Genomic DNA, 16364 nt, shown 5'->3' with positions numbered 1-16364 from the left:
AGTTTGCTGTAGATATGACAGAAGAGAGACAGTTCTGCATGGGACTGACAGACTAACATAATGAGGAAGGAAATATAATGGGTAGCCTGAGGTTGTAATTTGCAACTGTTGACCAAAAAAAAAAAAAAAACCCAAAATGAGAACCAGTTAGTTAAAAGATAATTTTGCCTGAAAAAGCCTTGTAGCTGAGAAACTGCAAAACCTATTGTTTTAATGACAGACTTTGTGTGTTGTATGCCAGGAGACCAGCAATGGAAAACCCAAGGTAAAAAGACACTCCTCCTATGTTTGGGGCATTTTTCAACAGGCACGAGGGAACAGTCTGTGCTGGTATCCTAAAGGTTTCATTGCTGCCATAGTCTATGTAGATAACCTTGCCCTCAGCTCTTCCATCCAAAGGAAGCAAAAGATCTTGAACAGCCTGTTCCTTCCAGATATTTCCACTCTGCCAGAGGGAATACAGTTCCTGTTCTGAAAGTAAACTAAAAAGCTGATCTATTTTTCCTTTGTGAACGAATCTGTTCAGGCCACTGCCTTTTGCCAGATAGAAAAGAGTCAAACGCTGCCTGGAACGATGTAGGGTTCCATAGAGCTCTTTGAAAGACTCACTTAAGCACCTAACAAAAGTTTCCATTTTCCTGGAATCTTCATTTAGTTGTTTTCTATTTTGGGGCCAAAACAAGAAGGAGGCTAGGAAGAAAAGCTCTACACACCGTGAAGCTGGTTCCACTTCCTGTAGAATGCTTGGAAGCAGATTTCTCAGCACCTTAGAAGGACGTAACTTAGCAGATTTAAGTTTAATGCAGTTCAGAACATTTGCCAAAATCAAATTCTGTTTGTCTTTCAGAGTTGCTTGTGCATTCTCCTCACACAAAAATGCATATGCTTCTACTACGTCTTCTGTTTCTCTGTCAGCATTTCTGTGATTTCTGTGGAGGTATTCCAAAATGACAGAAAATGAGCCTGCTTTGGAAGCCTCCACAGTGTCCCTGTATGCTTCTATATACTGAGACACGGGCCACTTCGAGACCTGTTTACTTTTCAGTTGCTTAAAACTGAAATTACAAAATATTTCTGTGTATTTGGTAAAATATTCTTGAACTTTCTCATACAATTTTGCTTCTACAATTTCTTTTTCATTGGTCTGTGTTTTGAAAAACATCAAGTAGTCTTCAAAAAAGTCAAATGCCTTTTTCAACCGTGATCGCAAATTACATAAAAAGCTGGAATAATGTTCAAGAACCTTGAACATTTCACACTCTGTGTTAGGGTTATCTACATTCAAAATACTATTTCCTGACAGATATTTTGTCATATTTTTTCTACACCGTAAGTCTTTTGTGCTGAAAAAAGGAATGTGCCAAAGGACATCAATAACATAAAGACCAGTTTCTATCTCTCCCTGATAACAAGCAGTATTGTAAGTTTGAAACTTTCTTTTAAGCTTTTGATGCTGCAAATATTGTTCATTGTCGGCATTTTCAGCTTGCCACTGAGATTCTCTGAAAGCCTGTGAAGCATTCTCAGCAAGCTCTAGCAAGCATTTCAGTTCCTCAGCTGTCAGGACTGCACTCTTTGCTTTGCCCTCTACACAGTATCTTAGCTTACTTTTAAAGACTTGACCTAGTGTATTTGATATGTATGAATTGTGTTGTGCTTTTTGTTTGGCTGCTTTGGCCCAGTATAATGCAGAGTCAAATTTCCTTTCTTTAATGTAGAAGTATCTTGCTAAGGCTTGGCACATGTAAGCATTTTGCTCAAATCTAGCGGATGCTTGTTTCAACACATTTTCCACGTTACCACACTTCTCTTCCCTATGAATGGCTTCAATTAAGGGGAAAAACAATGTGTCTGACTCATCGCCATGTTCCTTGCGCCGTCTAGTAATCAGCAGGGTTTGTATATCACAAAGTTTGTCTTGCTTTAGTGAAGTCTTACAAAATAAATCTTCTTTCAATAACTGCAGTGTAATTTCACTTTTAGGCAAGTCAGGTTAGTTTCAATTCTGTCAGGCAGTAAGATGCTATCAAGGGGTGAACGATACAAAGACCTTTGTATCATCTCATGTATTCAAGTACCTGATCATGTATTAGAATATTGGAACAAATTCCCATCTTTTCTATCAATTTATCTTTACTGCAGCCAATCTTTTGAGAATTAATTCCTAAGAATTCTTCACATAGTGATATTGAAACTATAGATGTTCTTATATATGAGTTTAACAGTTTACCGTAGATCAAAGTTTTTCTTCATGAATGAATAGAAACTGTCAGGATTTAGATGCACCTTTTCAATATATTTTAGTTTCTGATCAAAAGCCCTTTGCTCTTTTTCAGAAAGCATACGTTTTAAAGAAATATTGTTCAAGAAATGGATTTTTGAACTTTCATCAGGATTCTGAGGTCTCATACAGTTTAGAATGATCACTAAAGGAGTTATACACCAAATGCATTTTTCTGTTACAGCCACCTGAATTTCTTTCTGCAGAAAACAGACATTTTGTTTCTCTTCAAAATCATCCACAAGAAGTAACACTGGTAAATAGCCTGTGTCATTGTTTGCTCCACAGGTGAGTAAAGTTGTCAGCTGTGTTCCAGAATCACTTGGTTTGTTTTTCAGAACAGCACATCTGAATTACTTCCAGAGATCCCAAAGGATACGCATAGTTAATGTCGTCCCACCACAGCCTGGGTGGTGTTAAAGGTTAATAATTTTTACAGGTGATTAACACTGTTAGATGAAGACACAATTAGGTGTTCAAGCTTTTCATAACTGTCCCTTCTGACAAAATCTGAAGTGTAGTTTTCAGAAGAAAAATAGAAATTCCACCATGATACTTTACCACCTCAATAAAAATCTTCTTCCCGCTCTTTCAGGAAATTTTTAGATTTATCTGCATCCTTCTCTATTCCTGTGTCTTTGCATTCATTTTCACAAAGTATTTCTAATGCTGCCATGGAGTCTTCTTTCTTCTTTAGAAGAACAGTAGTATGACCAACAGAGGGCAGAAGTCTTTCAGAAGACTGTGCCATTGATTTTAATTTTGTGATGGTACCATTTACCATTTGCAGGGTTAAATTAGAAACATATTTGTTTGAAAGTGCTTCTTCACTAATGCCTCTAGCATGCAGAAGATCTTTCCATTGCTGGTATGTACCTGCACCAATGCAAATGAAGACCATGTATTCTAGTCCCTTTAATTCTTGGTAAAATGTCATAAAATTCTCAGTAATGGGATTCGCTGAATCTTCCACTGTGGAAAGCAAAAGAACCACTATTAAAAACTTTCCACTCTGCTTTATATCTTTGTGTGAAAGAAATGAAATCATTTTTGCTGACACCAGCAGCTCTGTCTCGTTGCCATGAAGTCGGATCTAATGGTAGCTCACTATTGCCTTTGAAGTGTGATCCACCATTGCAGAAAATCCACTTGGTCTCCTGATGCAGTTTCAGCTTTTCAGCTTGTTCAGAAACTGAAGCCACCTTGTTTTCATAATAGTCTGGGAAGTGAAGTTTGGCATTGCGATTTTTTTCCTAAGTCTTGAACACACCATTCATTTCTGATTAAAAATCAAAGTCAAGCACAGCAAACCATTTTATTTCCTGTAAAAAGTCTAAGTGTGAAGCTTGACTTGTGTGGCACTTGTTTGTTACCAAAATGTAGTGGTCGAAATAAGAGCTATCTAGTGAGTCCCTGATACCTGTGAGCAGACTAACTAGCTTTAGTCCTTCATTCATTGACTTCTTTTGCTTTAATTTATATTCTTCCTCTGCTCTTTTACGAAAATCTGTTAAAGATGTCAAGCTACGTTTGAAAGTTTCAAATTCTTTTGTATTTTGAATATTTTTGGAACTAGTTCCATCCCCGATGAAGACAGCTTTTTTCCAACTCTTACACTTATGTTCATATGTATTGGTACGAAATATTTTGTGTCACAGATGCAGTATTTGGGAACCACATCTATTTCAATGACGAACATACGTGATGGAGTTCCATTTTGTAATAACACTTCCACAAATCTAGGTTCTCTAATACAAGCTTTTGCAATGCTGGTGTATGGCTCATTAAAGTACTTTCCAATGAATTTATTCAAATGGTCAACATATGCGTCTTTCTTGGTAACTTTTATTCCTTCAGTTTCCCCATATGGATTGTCATGTACTCCAAAATGAATAGTGCCATTTGTGCAGGAGTTCATGCAGGCTGTAGTAAATCTAAAGACTTCATTGCTAAATTTCATCAGGATATCCTCTTCTAGTGCCTTCTCCATGTTGGTAAGTAATTTGAATTCATGTGCTGGATCAATGAGATTGAGTGGTCCTGTTTCAGGGACATTAAGAATATTATACTGTGTGTATCAAGTACCATCACTGAAATTATCAAAAGGATATGGCATGCACATCTTTCCAGTTGGGTGCTGGCTGCTTGATAATGGCTTCTCTGATACATTCTCTTTGTCAGCTGACTTCATTGCTTTTTTGTCTTCTATGGGCTCTGTCTTAGAATCCTGTAGTATACTGGAATTAAATGATCTGTATTTCTTATTGCACTCTTTCTTTGCAATTTCTCCATCTTCTCCTTCTTCATCAAGACTCTGTTCAGTGCCTTCTTGTTCCACAGCGTGGTTTGAACCTTTAGCTAGAAAGTCATGCTTTAGGAAATGCATTATTTGAACAGCAGGCCCATGAGATATGCCCATTTCCACAAAATCTGCTTTAGTCACCAGTTTCAAAGTAAAAACAGTCACACCTTGGTTAAACAGGATTTCTGCGTATTTCTGGTCAATCTTAACAACTTCAGTTGCCCATTGTTTGACTTGCTCTTTTGTCCACTGTTCAATATGTTGATATGAATGTGATTTATCTTTTTTTTTTCAGTGTTTGCATTTTTCATTCTTTAAGGAAAAAATCACAAAATTGCTAAACAAGTGATTCATAATAGCCTATTAACTGAATAACATGTTGCTATTACCAACCATTAATTTCTTCATTAGTGTAATGTGCCACATGGAACACAACAGTTCAATTAGGGGACGTCATGGATATGTGAAGTAAGATCATATATAAGGCATTAGCTACTTATAAGAGACAGATTTATTACAGAATGATTTTATTTGAATCCTGTTTTTAAACCACTTCTGTAGCTGACACTACAAAAAATTGTGACTAATACATATTTGTGGTCATTTGGACACCTATTTGTCGTTGCATGGGCCATCCGAAAATAATAAAAAAAAAATAATCATAAAATCATAGAATCATAGAATATCCTGAATTGGAGGGGACCCATGAGGGTGATCAAGTCCAGTGCCTGACTCCACACAGGACAACACAAAAGTTAAACCATTTATCTAAGAGCATTGTCCAAACAATTCTTGAATACCAACGGGATTGGGACCATGACCACTTCCCTGAGGACCTTGTTCCAGTGCTTGACCACCCCCTCAGTGAAGAACTTTTACCTAATATCCATTCTGAACTTCCCCTGATGCAGCTTTAAGCCATTCCCTCGTGTTCTATCACTGGACACCAGACAGAAGAAATCAGCACCTCCCTCTCTTCTCCCCCTCATGAGGAATTTGTATACAGCAATGAGGTCACCTCTCAGTCTCCTCTTTTCTAAGCTGAACAAGCCTAGTATCCTCAGCCACTCCTCATAAGTCATGCCCTCTTGTCCTTTCATCATCTTTGTTTCCTTCTTTTGGACACATTCTAATATTTTTATATCCTTATATTGTGGACCCCAAAACTGCACACAGTACTCAAGGTGAGGCCACACCGATGCTGGGAATAGTGGGACAATCACTTCTTTTGACCAGTTTGCTATACTGTGTCTAACGCACCCCAGGACATTAGAAAAGAAACGTAAACTACAGCATTAGAAAAGAAACGTAAACTAAAGCATTTCTGCTCAGAGACAGTGTTCAACCCAGCAATGTAAAAGTATGCTCTTAATTTCCACCAAACTTACACTTTCTAATAGAGGTACAAAAGCAAACATGTTTATGTCCAAACAGTTACTCCATGTTTGAGTGTTTGATGCCCCCCTAATGAGATAAAACTCCAGCATGGGATACTTTCATTGCCTAGATTTGACACAGTGTTTCTATGTTTCATGTTACTGGCTAGTTAGTGATTCTGGCCGACTGACATACTTTAAAGATGTCACTTTCCAACATGGAACAACTTTATCATATTATTTCTACAGAATAATTGAGTAATAATTTAACAATTCACTGTAAGCTCATAACAACCACTTTTTATGTGCAGACGTTTAACAAATTTGGAAGTTTATTTTAGTAGATTATAGATCATCTTATACATAAAATTAATGTCTCAAAAAAAAAAGAAATAGCATCAGACTAAGTCATCGGATCTTCATAAAATATTCCAGCCTAGAAGTAAACATGCATGTACTTACTGTAACTGTTCTGTTCTGCAGGTTTTTTCCTATAGATGTTCAATACATATATTTTATTCAAGCAGGAAACACAACAGCTAAAATCAAGCTGAACTGCTTTTCTAAAGTATGGGTAAAAAAAACCCTAAAATTGGTTTATAAACTTCTAACATAAGTCTAGGGCCAGAAATAGTAGGAAGGAAAGAGCATCAACAGACATATGTTTTTGATAAATGTGACTATTCTTCAATATAGGCACTTCCGAATAATCAGACTTACTGACTTGCTCCTCATCTTGGATGCTTGATTTCCCACATTGCAAATACGTTAGTTTATTCCTGGTCTCCTTTGAAGCAAACAACTAGTTTGATTTGAGGTGTAGCTTGGGTATAGTTCTGTGGATATTTTCCCCTAGGCAGTGTGCTCGTATTGCACTGTACCGTCCTCCAGCGACCAGTGAACAAGCTTTATGTTGTAATACCCTGCTATTGAGTGCTTCTGCTTCCAATGTTTCACAGTACTGACACCGATCTTACAATACCTTACTCCACTGACCATTGCCATTACCTGTTTTTTCATCCTTAGCCCTTGACTGTCTTGAACGACTATGATAAGCAGCAGGCATCTGAGGAAGATCATGATGACCATTAAAACACATTTGTATAGAAGGGTGGCAGCAAGAGTGCTTGCAATAGCAGTTGTGTGTCCAGTCCCACAGATGAACAGGTTGAAAATGCTTGTATTGGATGTAAGGACCCACATTGGAGCAGTTCATGAAGGACTGCAGCCTGTGGGAAGGACTCAGGCTGGGACAGGGGAAAAGTGTGAGGAGGAAGGAGCAGCAGAGAGGAACAGCTATGGACTGACCAAACTGTTATGAACTGACCACAGTCCCCCATTCCCTATCCCCCTGTGCCACTTGCGGTGGCAGAGGGAGGAGGTGGAAGAGTTAGGAAAGAAGGAGTGAAGTTGAACCTGGGAAAGTGTAGTAGGGTGGGGAGAAGTTGTTTCAGTTTTTTATTGTGTTTCTCACCATCCAACTCTATTTTAATTGGCAATTATTAAACTAATTTTTCCCAAGTCAGGTCTGTTTTGCCCATAACAGTAACTGGTAAGTTATGTCCCTGTCTTTTTCTTGAACCAGGAGCTTTAGCATCTTATTTTCTCCCCTATCCTGCTGAGGAGGGGGAGTGAGAGGGTGGCTGAGTGGGCATCTGGTAGCCAGCCAAGGTCAACCCATGACAATCCTTCAGCACTATATCTCCTCTGAGAACAACTGGCTGAGTTCACCAGCGTACTGCAAGTTTTAGAAAGCAAACAGCATCTCCAGCCACCACAAAGCCAGCTGTGGAAAAGCCAGTATCTCTTCCAGTTGTTGATGCTGATCTTACTACTATTGCTTTCTATCCTTATATGCACTTATATGTACTTTAGCTCTGTGTATTTCTTAAGTCTTGGCATCCGCTCATCTGCTATTGCACAAATTCTTATCGGAAAAATCATATCACTACCTGTTGAATACCTAATTGCTGCACTTTCCAGGAATGCATACTCAGCAGATAGAATGGTATGGCTGTACATTAAACACTCCCATATATTCTCGTGTCAAGGCCAAGGGATACAAACTAATGATTGATGTGATGCAATAAAAACATCACCTTTCCAGGCTATGGTGCAGGTTTGACATTATTTTAAGCACTCTGGTATGAAAAATTGTAAGAAATAATAATACCATCTTTGACTCAGTGTGTGGGACTCGGAGAACACCAAGTGCCATGAAGTGCAGCATCTGCTTTAGGTGCTGCTGGCCCTGAGCACTGTGGATGAGAACCATTGCTGCACCCTTTTGCTTGATCTGAAACCTTGTTACCTGGTTAGCTGCCTCTCTAGGAAATACATAGCTACTTTCCCACCCTCACAATTTCCCTCTTTGTTTATGCCTTTTGTTATAAAGTTATACATCACAGCCCTTATTCATATTCCTTGTGTGGAACTCCTAAGTAGATGATATCCTTGACTGATGAAATTAGAGCAAAGACATTTCTTGAGTACTCTTCTTTTTTCTGTTTTCCTAAATAGGCATGGTTGACAACTGGCACTCTGTGTGCCCTTCCTGTGCTGGCAGGCAGATGGAGCTGGGTGCTGAAGCTCAGTAGTATTTTTGTGAAGATACATGCTGCTGTGACTGCAGGTTGTGCAACCCTAGCTGGATTAGCTAGCTTGACTGCTGGTAGCAGTGCAGACAGACAGCAAGGACCCTTGAGGGGCTGGACCCCAACATACATTACTCACGCTACCCCTGAGCTGTGTGGCCAGCACTGAATATCTGTGTCCTGGGGAGTCAGAGAATTGGAGGAAGCTGGGCTACCAGGTGTCTCGAGGGAATGAACCTGCAGACCTCTCAGAGGACCCAAGCTATTTGATCTAGAATGGTATAGAATAGAACAGAACAGACTAGACTACACCAGACTAGACTAGACTATTTCAGTTGGAAGGGACCTACAATGATTATCTAATCCAACTGCCTGACCACTTAAGGGCTGACCAAGTTAAAGCATGTTGTTAAGGGCATTGTCCAAATGCCTCTTAAACACTGACAGGCTTGGGGCATTGACCATCTCTCTGGAAAGCCTGTCCCAGTGTTTGACCACCATCCCAGTAAAGAAATGCTTCCTAATGTCCAGTCTAAACCTCCCTGGGTGCAGCTTTGAACCATTCCCACATGTCCTATCACTGGATCCCAAGGAGAAGAGATCAGCACCTCCCTCTCCACTTCCCTTCCTCAAGAAGCTGTAGAGAGCAATGAGGTTGCCCCTCAGCCTCCCCTTCTCCAAACTGGAGAACCCCAACGTCCTTAGCTGCTCCCCATAGGACATTCCTTCCAGCCCTTTCACCAGCTTTCTTGCCTTCCTATATATATTAAGTAGGTCTTTCCTTTTCCTTATGTTATTAGAGATGAAGAAAAAGTGATCACAGCCCCTTTTGTTAGAAGAACTTTTTCTACATACTAGAAGACTTATTTCGTCTTTCTTGGTATCTTTTCCCACCAAGATAAAAACACTTTTTTGGGCCTTTTCTAAACATTTTTTCATTTATGTTGCTTCTGAAAGGCTTTCCTCATTTGGGTGTGGCCTGGTTTGGGCCTGGATGGGCGTCGCCAGATCCCGATAGAGGTGATCAACAAAATAACAGCTATATCCCCACCAACTAACAAAAAGGAAACACAAGCCTTCTTAGGCGTTGTGGGTTTCTGGAGAATGCATATTCCAGATTACAGACAGATTGTACGCCCTCTTTATCAAGTGACCAGAAAGAAGAATGATTTTCAGTGGGGCCCTGAACAACGACAGGCTTTTGAACAGATTAAACAAGAGATTGTGCATGCAGTAGCCCTTGGACCAGTCCGTACGGGACAAGATGTTAAAAATGTGCTCTACACCTCAGCTGGGGACAATGGTCCTACCTGGAGCCTCTGGCAGAAAGTACCAGGGGAGACTCGAGGTCGACCCCTAGGATTTTGGAGTTGAGGATACAAGGGCTCCGAGGCCAATTACACTCCAACTGAAAAAGAGATACTGGCAGCATATGAAGGAGTTAGAGCTGCTTCAGAGGTAATTGGTACTGAAGCACAACTTCTCCTGGCACCTCGATTACCAGTACTAGGCTGGATGTTCAAGGGTAAGGTTCCCACTACCCATCATGCAACTGATGCTACATGGAGTAAATGGATTGCATTAATTACACAGAGGGCTCGAATAGGAAACCCTAATCGCCCAGGAATCTTAGAAGTGATCATGGACTGGCCAGAAGGCAAAGACTTCGGAATGCCACCAGAAAAGGAGGTGACACGTGCTGAAGAAGCCCCACCATATAATGAACTACCAGAGGATGAGAAGCAGTATGCCCTCTTCACCGATGGATCCTGCCGTCTTGTAGGAAAGCATCGGAAGTGGAAAGCTGCTGTATGGAGTTCCATACGACGAGTCACAGAAGCCACAGAAGGACAAGGTGAATCAAGTCAATTTGCAGAGGTAAAAGCCATCCAGCTGGCTTTAGACATTGCTGAACAAGAAAAGTGGCCAAGGCTGTATCTTTATACTGACTCATGGATGGTGGCAAATGCCTTGTGGGGGTGGTTAAAGCAGTGGAAGCGAAGCATCTGGCACAAGCTACCTGGTTAGTTAACACCAGGGGATCTATCAATCGAGCTGGCCCTGCTCAGTCAGACCTTCTACATACAGTAGAAGGAGATAAAGTCCCTGTGGTGCATGAAAGGAATCTACTGGGAAAAACTGTCTGGATTCTTCCTGTAATGGGCAAAGGTAAACCCATTCGTGGGATTGCTTTTGCTCAGGGACCTGGATGTACTTGGTGGGTGATGTTGCAAGATGGTGAAGTCCGATGTGTCCCTGAAGATGATCTGATTCTGGGTGAGACTACTTAAGTCTGAACTGTATGTTGTTGCTGCATAAGTGTCTTTCAGGTTAAGACAGTGGTGATGAGACCGGAACTAGCTTCATCAAGTGGCGTCCAGTAACCTCCTCTCGTCTGACATCTTTAACCTGCAACCCGTGGGCACGAACCATGACAAAAGAGAGACTGCTAGCCAGAGAGACTGCTGAGAGACTGCTAGCCAGATGGAAACCCACAATCCTGAACCAAATGAACTTAATGAACTTTTTGTATAGAGAAGAATCATAAACTAGTGATATGTATATATATATTTGAAAATGAAAAGGTAGTGGTGATCTGAGTATGACGTGAATGGTATGGAATAAGGGGTGGAATGTCCTGGTTTGGCCCAAACCAGGCCAATTAGTCTTAGAGAAACCAAGGTCACTGCTAAATTCCTCACTGCTTACGAGTGAAGAGCCAAAGGGGGGTCGCAGCTGCAGGGGGGAGCAGACAGGGCAGGTGACCCAAGATTGACCAACGAGGTATTCCATCCCATACACGACATTCTCACTTTCCTATTTATCACTAACCCACTGCCTCCTGGAGGTGGGGCCCAGGAGGGAGGGGCCCTCCTGTCTCCCACTGATTGGTACCAGCTTTGCCAATTTTCCAGTTAAAAGCCTGCAGGTGTGATGGCAGGGGGAGCTATTGCATTTTCCCCTCTGCCCGTGCTGGGTGGAGCTACTGCATTTTCCCCTCTGCCCATGCTGGGGGGAGCAACTCTGCCTGAGGAGGATTTCCAAGCTCTCGATCTTGGTTTTGTGTATATTTGTATATATTTGATTATTTCTATTATTACTATTATACTCTTTTTCATTATTATAGTTTATTAAAACTGTTTTAACTTTCCAACGCATAAGTCTCTCTCCCTTTTCCCTTTCCCTTGCGGGGGGGAGAGGGTTAACAGAGAGCATCTGCCACCTGGTTAATAGCCGGCCCAGCTTTAAACCGTGACAGGGTGTATCTTTCAGACACACTTGCAAGGAATTTCAAATGGAATCCATTTTTCTAACTGTCCTAGCCTGCTGTTTAGAATAGTGATCTGGGATATTTGAATGCAATTGAAATGCTCTGTACTTTTAGATACAACTTGTGAAAGGACTTGGAAAGTGCTTGAAAGTCACGTTTTGAATTGAGTATGATTTGATAAACATAAAAAATCAGCAAAGTGAAGTTACAGAGGGAAGTGTAGCTCTAAGGAAAACACATGAATGACATTCAACAGAATTTTTTCTCCCAGGTAAGCTTTTGTTTTGATTTAGCAAAGCAACTTTATTAATTTACTATTAAGATGGAAAAAAGTTATATAGATGCTATCTTTTAGAACTACAGGAAATATAGAAGATGTACCTTGATGAAAATCTTAGTGTTGACATTAGACAGTACTTTTCTAAATGAGAACATGTGTTCATTTTTGGTCAGGGTATGCTATTGTATAGATGTGCTCTAGCTTGGAGGCCCTGCCCTAATATTTCTACATCAAATTTTTTCTGAGTTATGAGATCCACTGTGACCAGCAGCTTTGTACTTTGCCCTGGAACGCAGCACATAGCCTGAAAAGATACATACATATTATCTTTCTAGGTGGAGCAGGATTTCTAACATGCTGGTATTTGCATTGCATGTTTACGTGAACTGTGATGCAAATTTATACTTGAACAGACACCTTAGATGTCTCACCTTTTATTTGTCTTCTATGCTCCTTGGCTATTGTTTATTTACCACAGATTCTAATCAAGAAATGATCCTTTGCTTTCTTCCTCATTATTTTAACAACACAGCACAACTGTCACTTTCCATCCCAAGGGTGCATCAGTTTTGTTGCTTACAACATGATCTCTTTATATCTGTCTCTGAAGTGTTTGGAAACTTTTTGCTGCAGTTCTGTTGCTCTCTGGAAAAGCCTTATGGCCTCCACAGAAAGGCAGCAAGGGAACAGGGCTTCTACTCTGTAGGAGCTGGGCTCATTTTGTACACTCAAGAGTCTTTATGAAGAACTGCTTGTTGAGAAAACATTTCTGTATAGACTGACATGGACTGTTAAATTGTCAGCCAGTGATAAAGATTGGATCCTGCATTTTGATGTTTTTAAGAGATGCTTATGAACAAAATTCTACGTTTTTTCATGTGTGAGTAGAGAATATACTCAAAAATATGGCATGACTTACTGTTCAAGGGTGTTCTAATACAATGGCATTACAAAAAAAAAATCTTTGTTTGGCTGCAAAAATATTCTCAACACAGCCATTTAACTACCTAGAAAGTAGCTGTTATAAATCAGGAAGCCTCTTACAGGAGTCAGGATTGAGGAATCAGTCCCCCTTCAAATGTACGTCATCTGGGACAGGCTTAATTCACGTCTGTCAGAAAAAGTTAGTGTTTGCTAGTATTAGCTCCTTTCCCTTTCTCCTTCTCCCTGTCCCAAGCACAGTTACCCAGAACGTCCTGCCATCTCCTGTGGGAAGCCATTGCCCTCTGGCTCCCAGAAGGATGTATGATACCGATGCATTGATAGCAGTGTGGTGACAGATATCCAAAGGAATTATGCTAACACTGAAGAAAGTCCATAGAAAATATATGATCATATTTTATCTGAGTAAGGCAAAAAGAAACAAAAAAGAATTAAGCTACTTAAAAAAAAAAGTTTTTTAACCTTAGATTCTAAAACAACGAGCTCTTTCCTTTTCAAGGTTCAGCTTTCTACAGGTAAAGCATGGAGGTACATGCATAGTGCTGTGCTTGTATTTTGCCTTCATATCTAGCTTAGCTGGCCATATATGTTTCAAGGGGTGGTTAATGGAAGCATACATTCTCTTTACATTAACATGAACTCATTGTGTTATAACTGCTAGTGTCATTTTTGCTGAGAACTGCCTACCAATCATCTCCCTCCCTGTGCTCACAGAATCGCAGCATGGCTGAGACTCCCAAGAACCTCTGGAGATCATCTAGTCCAACTCCTGCTCAAAGCAGTGTGTTAGGAAAATCTCATTCCCTAACTAGTATACCAATTAATCTTTATAGTATAAAAATTGTATTAACTTTCTTTAAAAAATATATATATAGCTTACATTGTATACTGAATAGCCATGCTTAAGCAAGCAAACTAAAGGACCCCAGCTCATTATAAGGAGGACAGCCTAGACCCTGAAATAAGGACTTTGCTTCTCAGAATCTTAAAAGCTTTCCATGAAGGATAAAAGATAACCCTGAACAACGAAGATAACACCAGCACCCCAGTCCCTCTAACATGTCTTTGAAACCCTCCCATTGTCTGTCATCTAGATAAGTAACTATAGCAAGACAGACTCCAGGGCCGTCTGATCAATAAAGAAGCAGGTAGATGATGACACCATAGAAATATAGCTGCTTTGCAAGGTTTTACTATGATTGGTAAATGGTAGTGTGTGTTTGTTAAGTAGCAACTGGTCAAATTGTGTTGCACCTGAATGCTTGAAACACTTGTAAAACTACATTCAGGGTGCCCCAATTTGAATAGGACACCTCATGCACATGAATAAAAGAATTACTCTTGTCATTCTATGCTTTGCATCCTAGCCTCTCTCCTTAGTTGGCATGGGCCAGTGGTGAACTTTCGTAACCAGGGTCAGCTACATCAGGTTATCCGGGACTGCGTCCAGTTGGGTTTACAAAATCTCCAAGAATGAAGACTCCACAGCCTCTCTGGGCAGCCAGTTCCAGTGTGGGACCACCTTGACAGTAAAAAAGATTTTTCTTGTATTCATACAGAATTTATGGTGTTTCAGTTTGTGCCCTTTGCCTTTTGTCCTGTCACTGGGCACCACTGAAAAGAGCCTGGAGTCTGGAGCCTGGCCCTGTCTTCTTTGCACCCCCCTTTCAGATATTTACAGACATTGACAAGATCCCCCTGAGTCTTCTCTTCTTCAGGCTGAACAGTCCCAGCTCTCTCAACTCACCATTGTATGTCAGATGATCCTTCATCATCATTGTGGGCCTTTGCTGGATTCACTCCAGTGTGTCCATGTCCTGTACTGGGGAGCCCCAGCAGTGGACCCAGCACTCCAGATGTGTCTCACCAGTGCTGAGCAGAGGGAAAGTGTCACCTCCTTTGACCTGCTGGCAATGCTTCTCCTAATGCCACTCAGCATACCGTTGGCCTTCTTGATCTTGCTGTAGTCTTAATAGGATTGTGGAATATTAGTTTGTTGGCCTGTAAAAAGGGGTGAATGTTTCAAAGCCGTAACGAAGTGTAAGATGGAGCATTCTCATATAAGCAGTGGTGAAAGCCCAAAGTGACATTCTTCAATATTCTTATTAATTGCCTTTAAGCAATGTAGTAAGAAAAGATCAAGTACTACAGACCACATAAGTGATTCCATACAAGAGCCTGGAGTTGCTCTGACTGCTGTTGCTGTTCCTACACTCCGCTTCCAGTTATGGCTTATCTTCCCTACCTTTGATCTCAAGTCCACAGACTCATTTCATCAAAGAAAACCATTCTTCAGTGGACAAATGAAACGGAAAAAGCCTCCACCAAAGGGAATAAGAAGAAAACATGACAGGATTTTTTCTAATTTTTTCCCCCACATTTCAAGTTTTGAGCATACTACATTCTCATTATCTCCATCTCACAGTTAAACAGCCTGATGTATACATCATCTAGTTTAATGGACGAACTCTCCATTGGTTTTGGTAAGATTTGGAATAGATCTTACATCAATAAATAAAAGCTTATCAATCTCTTTTGAATGTGGTAGTACCAGTGAGAAAAGGGCAAGAATCCAATATGAAAAGATTTTCTTTTCACCCATTAAAATTCTGTGTCATTTTAGAGCTGTTTTTTCCCCATAGTTTATTGTTTTTATACCTCCACCAAAAGGATTTCTCCACCAAAAGCAGATAAATGCACTGTGCACATTTTGGAAGAATAGTAAAGAATGAGCACAGTTTGAATAGGAATTTAAGCCACTAGTGTGTTTTTGTTTAACAGCCAGTAATATGCAAGACACAGTTAAACAAAAGTAGATGAGAACAATATAATACAAGCAGAAGGCAACTTGCCTGTGTTTGCTCTCTGTCCCTTGCAATAACATATGTCTACTTGCAGAACTAGTTCTGCTGTCGTAACTAGAATAACTATTTAAGCCAGATAATGAACTTTTCTTCTTTCTGTAGCAAAATAAGTTTTCCTACCAGTTGAGTTTTTGTCACTAAATTTTGCTTGTAAGTGGGGAGTAGGAACATGGCTGCCATGGCCTGCATACACATTCACGTTGTTACACAGAGGTGGTAGCTGGATGCAAGAGGAAGCCCCAGGGCGGCAGTGGGGCTGGGGGGACAGCGGGGCTGCGTGTGCTCTTCCTGCACTGCTGTGTGACAAGGGAAGGGAGAGGGCCTCCAGGGGACATTTTACTTATTTACAAACCTAATGATATATGTCCTTTCCAGTGAAAATGCATAGCCATACACAGACCCACAGAACTATTACAGAATCACAGAGCTTAGAGCTTAATTAGAGCTTAATTAG

At 40.5% G+C, this 16364-nt stretch overlaps 1 pseudogene; it reads right to left on the bottom strand.

The window, feature by feature from the left end:
• Nucleotides 1-202: 202 nt before the first annotated feature.
• Nucleotides 203-10955, bottom strand: LOC137665970 (sterile alpha motif domain-containing protein 9-like; annotated as a pseudogene).
• Between the last annotated feature and the right edge of the window lie 5409 nt (nucleotides 10956-16364).

This window comes from Nyctibius grandis, chromosome 7 (assembly GCF_013368605.1).
Source record: "Nyctibius grandis isolate bNycGra1 chromosome 7, bNycGra1.pri, whole genome shotgun sequence".
In the NCBI taxonomy this organism is placed as follows: domain Eukaryota; kingdom Metazoa; phylum Chordata; class Aves; order Nyctibiiformes; family Nyctibiidae; genus Nyctibius; species Nyctibius grandis.
This window is presented reverse-complemented; position numbering and strand designations above follow the sequence as displayed.